Consider the following 11942-nt stretch of genomic DNA (forward strand, 5'->3'; position numbering starts at 1 on the left):
TAATAATAATAATAATGAGGGACCATTTCTGCAAAAAGACTAAATACTAATAATATGTAATAAAATACGAGTGTTATGAGAAATTCAAAGGAAAGTGAAAGGATTGTTTGTGAATAAAAGCATAAAGGTGAAGAGTCTTTGTAGTTTTTTAAAATCAACATAAGTTGGAGGATCAAAATTGACCAAAAAATTGAAAAAAAAAAAAAAAAGAGAAGCAAACATACATAACCTTACACATCAATCTTGCCAAACATTTAGGAAGTGTATTATTCCTAACTTTCACATCTTTAATATATATATATATATATATATATATATATATATATATATATATATATATATATATATATATATATATTAATTTAATTTGCTAATTATTATTAGTATTAATATTAGTTAATTATTTCACATTATTTGTAAAAATGAAAAGCCTACGAAGAATGTTACATAGCTTTGCCAAAATTATAAAATTAAAGATTAAAAGCTATGTTTTGATGATATTTTGGATAATATTAATGTATTCAATCATTTAAGAATTATCTATATAAATACTTCCGTGATATAAATATTTATGTTTTCACACAGTTAGTTTTAGATTACATTGTTTTTGTGTGTTTATCTTGGTCATGGAGAAATTTTACATTGCGTTAGATATGATATACTGTGATCATATAATATTTATAAAATACATGCTATTTGTAAACGTAAATTATTATGACCCGACCTGATTATTTTAATCATTTTGACCGAATCAAGTATATAGTCGTTGGTTACTCCCCCAACAGAAAAAATGCTGCATCACTGTTCAAAATAGAATGAGTCTTTGCCGTTCGAAAAAAATAAATAAATAAATAAAGTTTATATGGAATTTTGTTCGAAAATAATTTAAACACTAACTTCATGACGTTTCATATAATTGCAAGGAATCCACGTATCGGCATAATGAGAATTGAATGACAATGAATTATAATTAGTTTAGTTACAAATTTAAGGATCAGAAGTGTTACCTATCGAGGAAATAAAAAGCTTTAGTTACCTATCGAGGAAAAAAAAAGGTTTACAAAAATCAACTACGTACAATAATAAGTGATAAATAGTATAAAAATTAATTACCGGTATGAGTTTCGTATTTTATGTAAAGACTAGTCTCCGTGCTACAAAAATCAATTTCGATGATAAATAGTATAAATTAATTACCCTTGTGTATATCAAATGCTACGAAGACCTCAATAGTCTATACCATGGCTATGAAATCTATGGTTATACTTCTCACAATATGCTTTGCATTTTTGATATCACATGGGCTATCGCAAAAGTCACCATTTGTTGCTCCTAGAAACTCGAACTTTGTCGATAATAAGGAGTTCGTACTGGAATGTTGGTCGTCTTTATTTGACCTAGGGTGGTGCTATGGTGATCTTGTAAGGGCTGCAGAAAGAGGCAAAGTTGATGCTGGTATCGCGCCAACTTGTTGCAAAGCTGCCAGAAGCATGGATTCTGGGTGTTGGTCTAACATATTTCCTTACAATCCATTCTTCCCTCAAGTCTTGCAAGCATACTGTTTACGTTTTCCATCAGCACCTCCTCCACCATCAAATGCAGGTTCAAGAACACCAGAGCTTCAGGGACCATCCATGGCATCTCCTCCTACACCGGTGAATACGGATGTGCAACCACCAAAGGCTGAGGGACCATCCATGGGGTCTCCTACACCGGTGAACGCTGAAGTGCCAACACCAAATGCTGATGAACCAACATCCATGGAGTCTCCTACACCGATGAATGCAGATGTTCCAACACCAGATGTGTTAACACCAAGTGCCGAAGGACCAATCTTTCTTGCACCATTTGCTCTACCACCGTTTGCACCATCTCCAATTACTGAGGGACTGTTCATGGATATGCCAAGGGGTGAGGGTCCAGTTTAACAGCCATTGATTCATGCACTTTTAAATTACTTTGAACTTATATGAAACGAGCGAGCATGTTATATGAAATGTTGTTGCAAACATAATTACGGGCTTTTCCATATAGCTAATTAAATAAGCTCTTATCTTTATATATATTATATCTAATTCTTTGTTTTTCCATATAATTAAAGTTATTGCAAATAAAGCTAGCTAGTATGATTAATAATCATGTAACTATAGATTTAGTTTGTGGTTGATCGGGTAGTCACTGATCAGCAAACTTACACATGTTTTGCGTCAAATATAAATCTGGAATGTTTCAGTATTGCTTTTAATTAGATCAAAATTTTATGGCGCCTAACGGGTCTAACTCTGTGAATTCTAACCAATACATAATGAACTTTTACCAAAAGGGATTCTAGCCCAACAATATTGTTGTTGTCTTTTCTTTTTTAAGTTAAGGGTTCGTTGTGTTTTGGATAATGGTGAAATTAGATTTGTTAGATTAGAAGTAGATTAGATTAGCCAATAAAAAAGAAAAACATAATGTACTTACACCCGAAAAAATTACCAAAGGACAATCTATGGGCAATTTATCCACACATTTCCATTGATTTTCCACCACCGAAAAAAACCCTAATTTACAAAGTGTTTCTCACGGATTACAAGGTGACTACCCATGGAAAAAAATTTGTGGAAAATTGGTGGGAAAAATATGGCTGTCACCCACGACTTATCCATAGAGTTCGAAAAATGGGAAAACGCTTCGGCATGTGTATAATATGTAACTAATTTTCTAACACCCATTGTTAAGGTATTTTCCATTTCAACCCCTTGGTGTGAAATTTATTACAAATTGGTCCTAAAGCCCCAATGCAGGGGACACATGATTTTTCTTGTACGTTGGGCGTACTCTTAGGTACGTAGGGGATACATGACATAAGTTGTTTGTACAACTTGTATTTGAGTTTGTATCTCACCATTTAAGGCTAAATGTTTATTAAGATGTATATATATATATATATATATATATATATATATATATATATATATATATATATATATATATATATATAGGGTCCGGATCAAATAGGAACCCGAAAATTAGTAGGAACCGCGATGACTATTTTCCATTAATCACTTCGTCAATGGCACAAATGTCAAACCCATTTACTTGGTCGTGACGCGTTCGCACGCGGCGCACGTGCATTGAATGTAATACGGACTCGTGACAATAATTATGTGCGACGAAAATCCATGGAAAGTCATTTAAATGAGTTCTTCTTTTCTTTTTCATTTATTTTGTTCTTTTTTAATTATTTTTTTGTTTTTTGTAAAAAAAATTCATTTTTTTAAATAGGTATATGCTCGGTATTAATGTTTTTAATTTTTTTTTTTATGTTTTTTGTTTTTTTAATTTTTTTTGTTTTTTTGTTTTTTTAATATCTTTACTACACACTTGAAGATAATATGGATTTATTATTATTATTATTTGATTATATTTTGCTTTTTTATGTTTCTGATTTTTTAAACTAAATATCGGTTTGAGTTTTTAATGTTTAACAATCATAAATTTTTTAATAAAAAGAATATTAAGGATCATAATACTTTCCGTTCATACTCTTTTTTGAATCATATTATTTTTGAATCATAGTATTTTGAATCATAACGATATTATACATCATATATTTTTGGAACATTTTAATTTGGATCATGGTATATTGAATTAAATAAAGTTTTTGTTCAATATAACATTTCGATCATTATATTTTTTGAATTATTTAATTTTGAATAATAAAAAATATAATAATTAAGGAACATTATATATTTGAATCAAAATATTTTTAGATCATAACAAGTTAAGGATAATAAACATATTGAATCATAATATTTTTGAATCATAAATATTTTGAATCATCTTTATTTGCAACATATTATGTTCAACATTTTTTTTAAAAACTTTAATCTTTTAAAATCTAGTTTGGTATCTAAAACACCTTATTTTTTAAAATTTTTTTTTACAAAGTCATTAGAAAAGTGAGTAGAAGTATATCTTAAATTTTTATAACTTTTGGAGAATTTTTTTCTGGGATTTGTAATATATATATATATATATATATATATATATATATATATATATATATATATATATATATATATATATATATATATATCTATATTATTTTTAAATTTTCATGATTGTGCTCATTTTATAAAGACTTAAATTTTAAGAACTTTGGTTTTTTCAGATTTTTTTTCAAAGAAAACAGAAGGTTATGGCCGACAAACTAACCTATTGGATAAAAAACCCACCAGCGGCTGGACACTTGTCATGCATGGCCGAATTTTCATTTTTATTTTTTCTTTTTTCTTTTAATCTTTTTTGTTTTGTCACTCGTACTCTCCAAACAATTAATCTTCCCCGGAAATTCTCAAAATCTCGCAATTAATTATGAAAATGTTATATTATCTCACGAGATTTTGACAATGAATAAAATAAAACCCTGACCATTTAATTTTTCAATCTTAGAGCCAAAAATTGTCCTCGCGGATCCTACTATTTTTTGAGTTTCTACTTAATCCTATATATATATATATATATATATATATATATATATATATATATATATATATATATATATATATATATCCACTCCAAACTAAAAAACTGCTTTATCTAACATTTTACTTATCAATAAATATTCGAGACTTACCATCTGGCTCTACCCCTTTCTTAGTGACAACAACCCTTTAGCTGTAATTTAATGAAAAGTAGTCAATGTATAAAACTTTTATACTTAAATAATGAAATCAAGCAAAATTCAAAACCAACATACTTTTAGGTCTACAACTAGATAGGACTATATTTTGGGACTAAAAATAATTTCAAAAATCAAATCACAAAAATTAATAATATGATTATTTGACTATGAAACAACCAACAAATTATTAATAGACAAGAAATATAATCATCTTTTACCTAATCCTTAAAATTAATAAATCAATGTATAACACCCAACTTTGATTATAAGCTTTGCACTTTCATTCTAAATGCCATTAAAACAAAAGAAACAATGTATACTGTTATTTTTGGTATTTAGCAAAACAAAAGAGACACAAATTAAATCAAATAAAACATATATCTACATAGCTTTTTTTTATAAAACTATTAATACATACATGCACACATACACACATGTATGTCCATTCCTTTTTTTTTTTGTAAAACTATTAATATAATTACATTCCTATTTAAGAGAAAGACACATGAATGACTTATATGGAGAGCAGAAAAGAATGGAAACATACCAATGGTGCACCAAGACATGATGGAAAATAAAATATACTGCAACATATGATACAAATAATCAATTAATTTGAGGTTTTTAACTATAAATGAATGGTTATGCTCACATGCCCCCTATTAAACCAACATGTAAAGGTGAAAAGAAGCAATTACAATTAAATAACTATAATAAGAAAAAAAAATCTAGAAACTATAAACAATAAATGATAGGTATAGCTAGGGATATGATACCTTATTGGTGTGTGGTCCTATTACATCCATATAAGTTTGGGGTCACCAAAAATGACAAATCCCAAAGATATTATTCTGTATTAGTAAAAGGTACAAGTCCTAAATCCTAATGAACTCTTTAAATTAAGGGATAATGAGTTAAAAAGGTAATGTATTATTCGATTTGTACACATTTGGTCACTGAGTTTTTTTCCGTCTACATTTTACCCTTCAACTTGTTAAACTATACACATTAAGTCGTTGTGACCTATTACTCCAGGTTAGCCGGGAAAAATTACTTAATAGGGTAATATATTTTTCATTTTGTACACATTTAGTCCTTAATATTTTTGTACATATTTAGTCCTTAACATTTTTTGTTTCAAAATAAGTCATTTTTTGTACTCATTCAGTACTTACGAATGATTTCTTTAGGTTTTTCTCACGACATCTTACGTGGAACAATCATTAATGAGGTGTTTGGGGTTGTTGATGCTTATGCCTAACGCGATCTCGACTGCTTGGTTGCGTAGGTCTTGTGGTTTGACTTAGGTCTTGTATTCTGAATGTCATAACTTCTTCATACGATATTAGATTTTAATGATCTTTACATGCACATGTTTATTTTTCAAGTGTACTACAACATTCATTAAGATTACTCCCATTAAAATGTAATATATATTTTTACTTACAATTTTATAAAAAAAACATTCATACATGCATTCATAGAAAATGTATGCACAGGGGCGGACGCAGGAATACATAGTTGGTGTTGCCGAGATTAAATAGATGTTGCCGATACATGAAAAATAGGTATAAACGAAAAAAAAATTCCGCTACGGACAGAAAAAACAGGTGTTGCCGGTGCAACATCAACACCAGACTAAATCTGCCCCTGCGTATGGATATAAAAATCGTAAATAAAAATATATTATTTTTAATGGAAATAATCTAAATGAAAGTTGTAGTAGAATAAATACGAACGTATGGACATAAAGATCGTAAAAATCTTAGATCATATGAAGAAATTATGACGTTCAGAACAGATGACCTAAACTACCAAGTAGTCGAGATCGCGATGAACATAAACATCAAAAGCCTCAAACACCTCATTAATGAATGTCCCACATAAGATTTCGTGAGAAAAAACTAAACAAAATCATTCATAAGTACCGAATAATACAAAAATAAAAATGACTTATTTTCCAAAAAAAAATATTAAGGACTAAATGTATACAAAAATATTAAGGACTAAATATGTACAAAGTGAGAAATATATTACCTTATTAAGTCTTTTTTACCGGCTAACCTAAAGTAATCGGTCATAAAGACTGAATGTGTACAGTTTAATAAGTTGAAGGGGTAAATATGGACGAAAAAAACTCAATGACCAAATATGTATAAATCAAAAAATATATTACCCTTTTAAGTCATTATCCCTTAAATTAATAGGATAAACGCAATAACCAAACAACATACTTTCATTTGACACATGAATATTTCTAGTATCATACAATCTTTTTTATTTATTTTTGTTTCCAAAGATGATAAAAAAACTGAATTTTATTTAATATGATAACATAGATATGGTAGTGATTTTCTGAATAAGTTATAATAAAATATTGCCCATTTTAATGATGGTTTTGCGAAGCAATAATTGACAAAATCAAAACCGTGTTTCAGAAGTCTGACTCCAAATCTTATTAGGGCATTCACAATGCATTAAACTTATTAGAGTTTAATGGACTGACGCATCATTATTTTACTTACTATACAACTGAACATTAATTTTCTTACAATTCATTGAACTCAATATAGGGCAATGGAATATATATTTAATAGTTAAAAGGTTTTCTTTTTCTCATTGAAGAATTCAATGGCTATTGAAATCCATATCAATTGAATGCCAACATGGCATCACACAATGGTAGAGTTTAATCCATTGAATGCCAATTAAGCATTCCACCTCAGTCAACTCTCTCATTAAACTATGTATTGCGGATGCTCTTATATATATATAATATATATATATATATATATATATATATATATATATATATATATATATAGGATTAAATATGAATCACAATTATTGTGTGAATGTGTGACAAAATTATAACCATTAGATTAAATATAATGAAGAAATGTGATTGTAAGGAACATGGTATTAACATGGACTAACAATTATTATATAATTACCCTTAATTAATTGTAAAGAAAACTAAGATATTTTATTAAGAGAAATAAATGAAAATTACATTTATTTTAGGCAACTAAGTCACATTAATTACTAAAAAACTAAATTTAAAAAAAAAAATACAAATTAGTATTTTTAAATGCTTTGAAAATTCAGTTTCTATTCTTATCATTATCACGTTTTTATTAAAGCTCGATTTGAACGTCTCCAAGAATGCAAGTCAACTTTATTCTTATCATTTTCATTCTGGAAGAATAATTAATAAATTATAAGTTCATATATCTTATTCTTTAAGAATAATAGTTAGGTTCTTCAAAAAAAAAAAAAAGTCTTTCGTGAAGACTAAAAAACTAAATACAATTGGACAAATTCTTGAAGAATAATATAAGATTTTGAAAAATAATAGAAACATTCGTAAAGAAAAATACAATAAAGTAACCCTCTTAAATACTGTACGTGCATTCTCTAAGAATATGATATAATAAAATCTGCATATTGAAAATCTATAAGAACACTTTCATGTTTTTTGGTTGATTTTGTATATTAAATGTGTACATTCTTTAAGAATACAAATTAATTGTTTTGAAATTTAACTTTTCAGGTCAATTTTCTTGGAGATTGATTTACCCGTTTTCCAAGTCACAATTAACTTTTCATTCTTGAAGAATAATTGTTCTCACGTAGTCTTTTTTTTTTACCTGCAACTTTTGCTCCGGAAAATTTTGGTCTTCAAAAAGCGAATACAGATATAAAGTTTGTAACCGAAACCATAATTTAGGAAAAATACACAACTTCATTTTTTGGTTAGTAAATAATTATATGTAAACTTCCAAAATTAACTTTTATTTGTTTTATTAATCATTTATTGTTTTTCTAAATTCTCATTAGTTCACACATTTACACACTAATTAAGGTTTATATATGAACCTAACTCTCTCCCTCTCTCTCTCCCTCTCTCTCTCTCTCTCTCTCTCTCTCTCTCTCTCTATATATATATATATATATATATATATATATATATATATATATATATATATATATATATAACGCCAACTTCTTAATGGATTAATTATGTCAAAAAATCGTAAACATACATCTAATGCTATCTCACTGAATCAACTCCATCAAAGTAGGCTGAATACTAACCATCTACATAGGTCACAAAATGGTTTAAACGATTAAAGAAAAAATACAAAACATTTATAAAAAAAACTATCAATTTCACCGACGCATTCCATTAAAGCATTGGGTACAATCTAACAGACATCAACTCCCACATCCTTGTAACCATTACAAATTAATGAACTATTCGAGCGTCCCTACACGACATCCATATAGCCTCAAAAATGTAAGAATGTTTTTTAAAGCATGTTCAAAAGCAAAAATGTTTAACAGGAAGTTGTAGTTCAAGGTTGTAAAGTTTGAAAAGCCAAGTTTGCATAGAAGAAAAGGAATAGCATGTGCAAACCTGAAAAATATATCCTTGGAATTCTCAGTGGTTTGACTGTCTTGAAAGTGAAATTTATCCATAAAATTTTAGGTACATGATGGTTTCTAAGGTCAATCCAAAAAATTTATTGGCAATTATCTTATTGATACAAAGGAAGAACAAAGACCAAAATTGAACAAAAAAAAAATCAAACTGAATAGATACTAAGCTTCAAACCAAGTTGAAAGAAAACCTTTGATCTAAATTTCAATATCATGATCGAATTAAGTTCTTTGTTATAGAGCCTTATTGTAATAAATTATACAGTGCACTCCATGTGTACCCTCATAAATAAAAGACAAACAATAATGACTCAGATAAGAATTTATAGTGTTCACAACATCCAATCCATTAAATACAAAGACAAAAGATCAAATCAAATAGAAAAATAAAAAAAAAAAATAAACGATTTTTAGAAACTTGTGTGGGAATTAGATCGAACATGGAAAAAAAAGAATGAAAAACATACCAGATCAACACCGATGTCTTAGAAACCGTAAAAAAAAGGAAAAATGAATTAGAAATGGAATAATATTGAAATGTAACATATTTGTTAATAAACCTCAGGAAAGGAAAACTACTTGAACCATATCAATTGTCTGACTGAGAAGAGAAGGAATGCGATAGGTAGGTGTATCGTAATCCATTAAAAGCAGTAATTGAGCCCTACATGTAGATTCAACTTTAGATACGATTTCGTTGTTGGTTTATTGAGAAGTAGAGGGAAATCAATTTAGGTATATCTCTGATTTAATGAATGCTACAATTGTAAAATCGGAAACCGCTTAACATAGATAAACGGGCAATAAGTAAAAAGTAGAAGAAGAAGGACAATTTAGGTATTCACTTACAAAAAAATAACATAAAACACGACTTTTGGCAATGTCAAGCCTCAAGCCTTTCTGAGTCGTAGCTAGTCACGTCGTTTGTAAATTGTGACTTAAGGCGACAATTTTGTATATATATATATATATATATATTCTACTATTATTCATTTTTATATACATATGTGACTTAAGGCGACATATTGTCAAAGCTTAGCAACAAGTACAAGCGTTGGAGTCATGACGCACCATGACGGAGTCATAGTGAGCTTTTTAGAACATTGAATATTCTTATACAATTTAATTAATATTACTATTTAGTCATGAGAGGAAGATAAACAATCTTTTATGGGTTATTTTGATTGTTTTATGAAAGAAAGTATGTTAACATGCTAAATATGTATTACAGAAAACTAACATGCTATTCAATATATATATATATATATATATATATATATATATATATATATATATATATATATATATATATATATACTAGGCGAATAGCCGCGCGTTGCGCAACATAAAATTATGTATTTTAAATTTTGACAAATAAATATTAAATTAATATATGTTATTGATATTTATATCATAACACTTTTCATATTTTACCCTACTATTACATGTTATTCAAAATACAACGTTTTCATTTTTAGAAATATATTAACATTGTTTTTTTGTATTTGATGGATTGTTTTCTATCAAAGCCAAAATATCCAACAAATATTACGAAATTTATGTTTGTTTATCACCATACATCTCTACTGCTCTGCTTCAATCAAGATTACGCAACTGCAAATGCGCAAAGTGACATTTATATCAATTAATTTCGATTGAGTAAATAATGTGATGTACTTATTATTTGTTAAATGCATATCAATGCATCATATTAATTTTCATATTCCAACATCAGCAAACTAAAACCACATAGGCATAGTTTGGATACCAACATCTAATTTCTATTAGAGACTAATACAAACACGCCCCTACCACAAAAATGTTTGGTTGAGAGTAAATGTATATATACAAAAGAATGAAAGCTAAAAAGATTATATTCTCATGACTTGAAATGGATCATGGCAACTCATTGGTATCGACTGTACCAGTATAACATTAAAATACGCATGACGTGCCTTTAGTTCACATGTCATTTTTTAGGATCAAATAAGAAATTATGACTTTAATGGAAACTAAGACCAATTGACATTTAAACAATTTATATGTCGCAATACATTTGCTAATATGACTTCAAATTTTCCAATATCTTCTAGGGTTCAATAAATCCACCTTGTGATGCCAAGGATAAATCCAAATATTAATATTATTCACCGTATTTATACTTGGTCTTGTTATGTTTGATGTTGTTCATGTTATTTTTACATTAAAAAACCAATTAATAATTATTATTAAAAAGTCTATTGAGTGGTAAGGGGGTTTCAAATGCATAAGAATCAAGGAAATTAAATTAGGGGGTTTCAAATGCATAAGAATCAAGGAAAAATGCTTCATTTATTAGATATACTAGGCGAATGCCCGCGCGTTGCGCAGAAACACCTATATAGTTGAAGTCTTTACAAATATATGATTTTTTAAATATAACAATAACGTTGTTGTTAAATTTGATATAATAATTTGTATATACTAAATTGATATAATATATTGATTATTTTGAATTATATGATAATATATACATTTATTATAACTTCTTAATCTCAATCGTTTAAATGACTTCTACCCGCAAGTTACACAAGAATAAAATTAAATATAATATATGATTTGATGTTATTTATAGTTGTTTTTATTGTTAATTAATTCTTTAAAATTTATTTGCTTAATGTTTTAATTTCTATCATTATAATTACTTAAAACATCAAACATTGTTTTTTTTTTTTTATTTTAAAGATAACAATATAATCATTTATATAGAGTTGTTTTTAACTATTGTTATTGTAAGTTATTTTAAGCTATTTATTTGGAAACTTTTAACGATTATAAAATATATTTA

The sequence above is a fragment of the Lactuca serriola genome, chromosome 5, assembly GCF_051521515.1.
Source record: "Lactuca serriola cultivar US96UC23 chromosome 5, Lser_US96UC23_V15, whole genome shotgun sequence".
Classification (NCBI taxonomy): domain Eukaryota; kingdom Viridiplantae; phylum Streptophyta; class Magnoliopsida; order Asterales; family Asteraceae; genus Lactuca; species Lactuca serriola.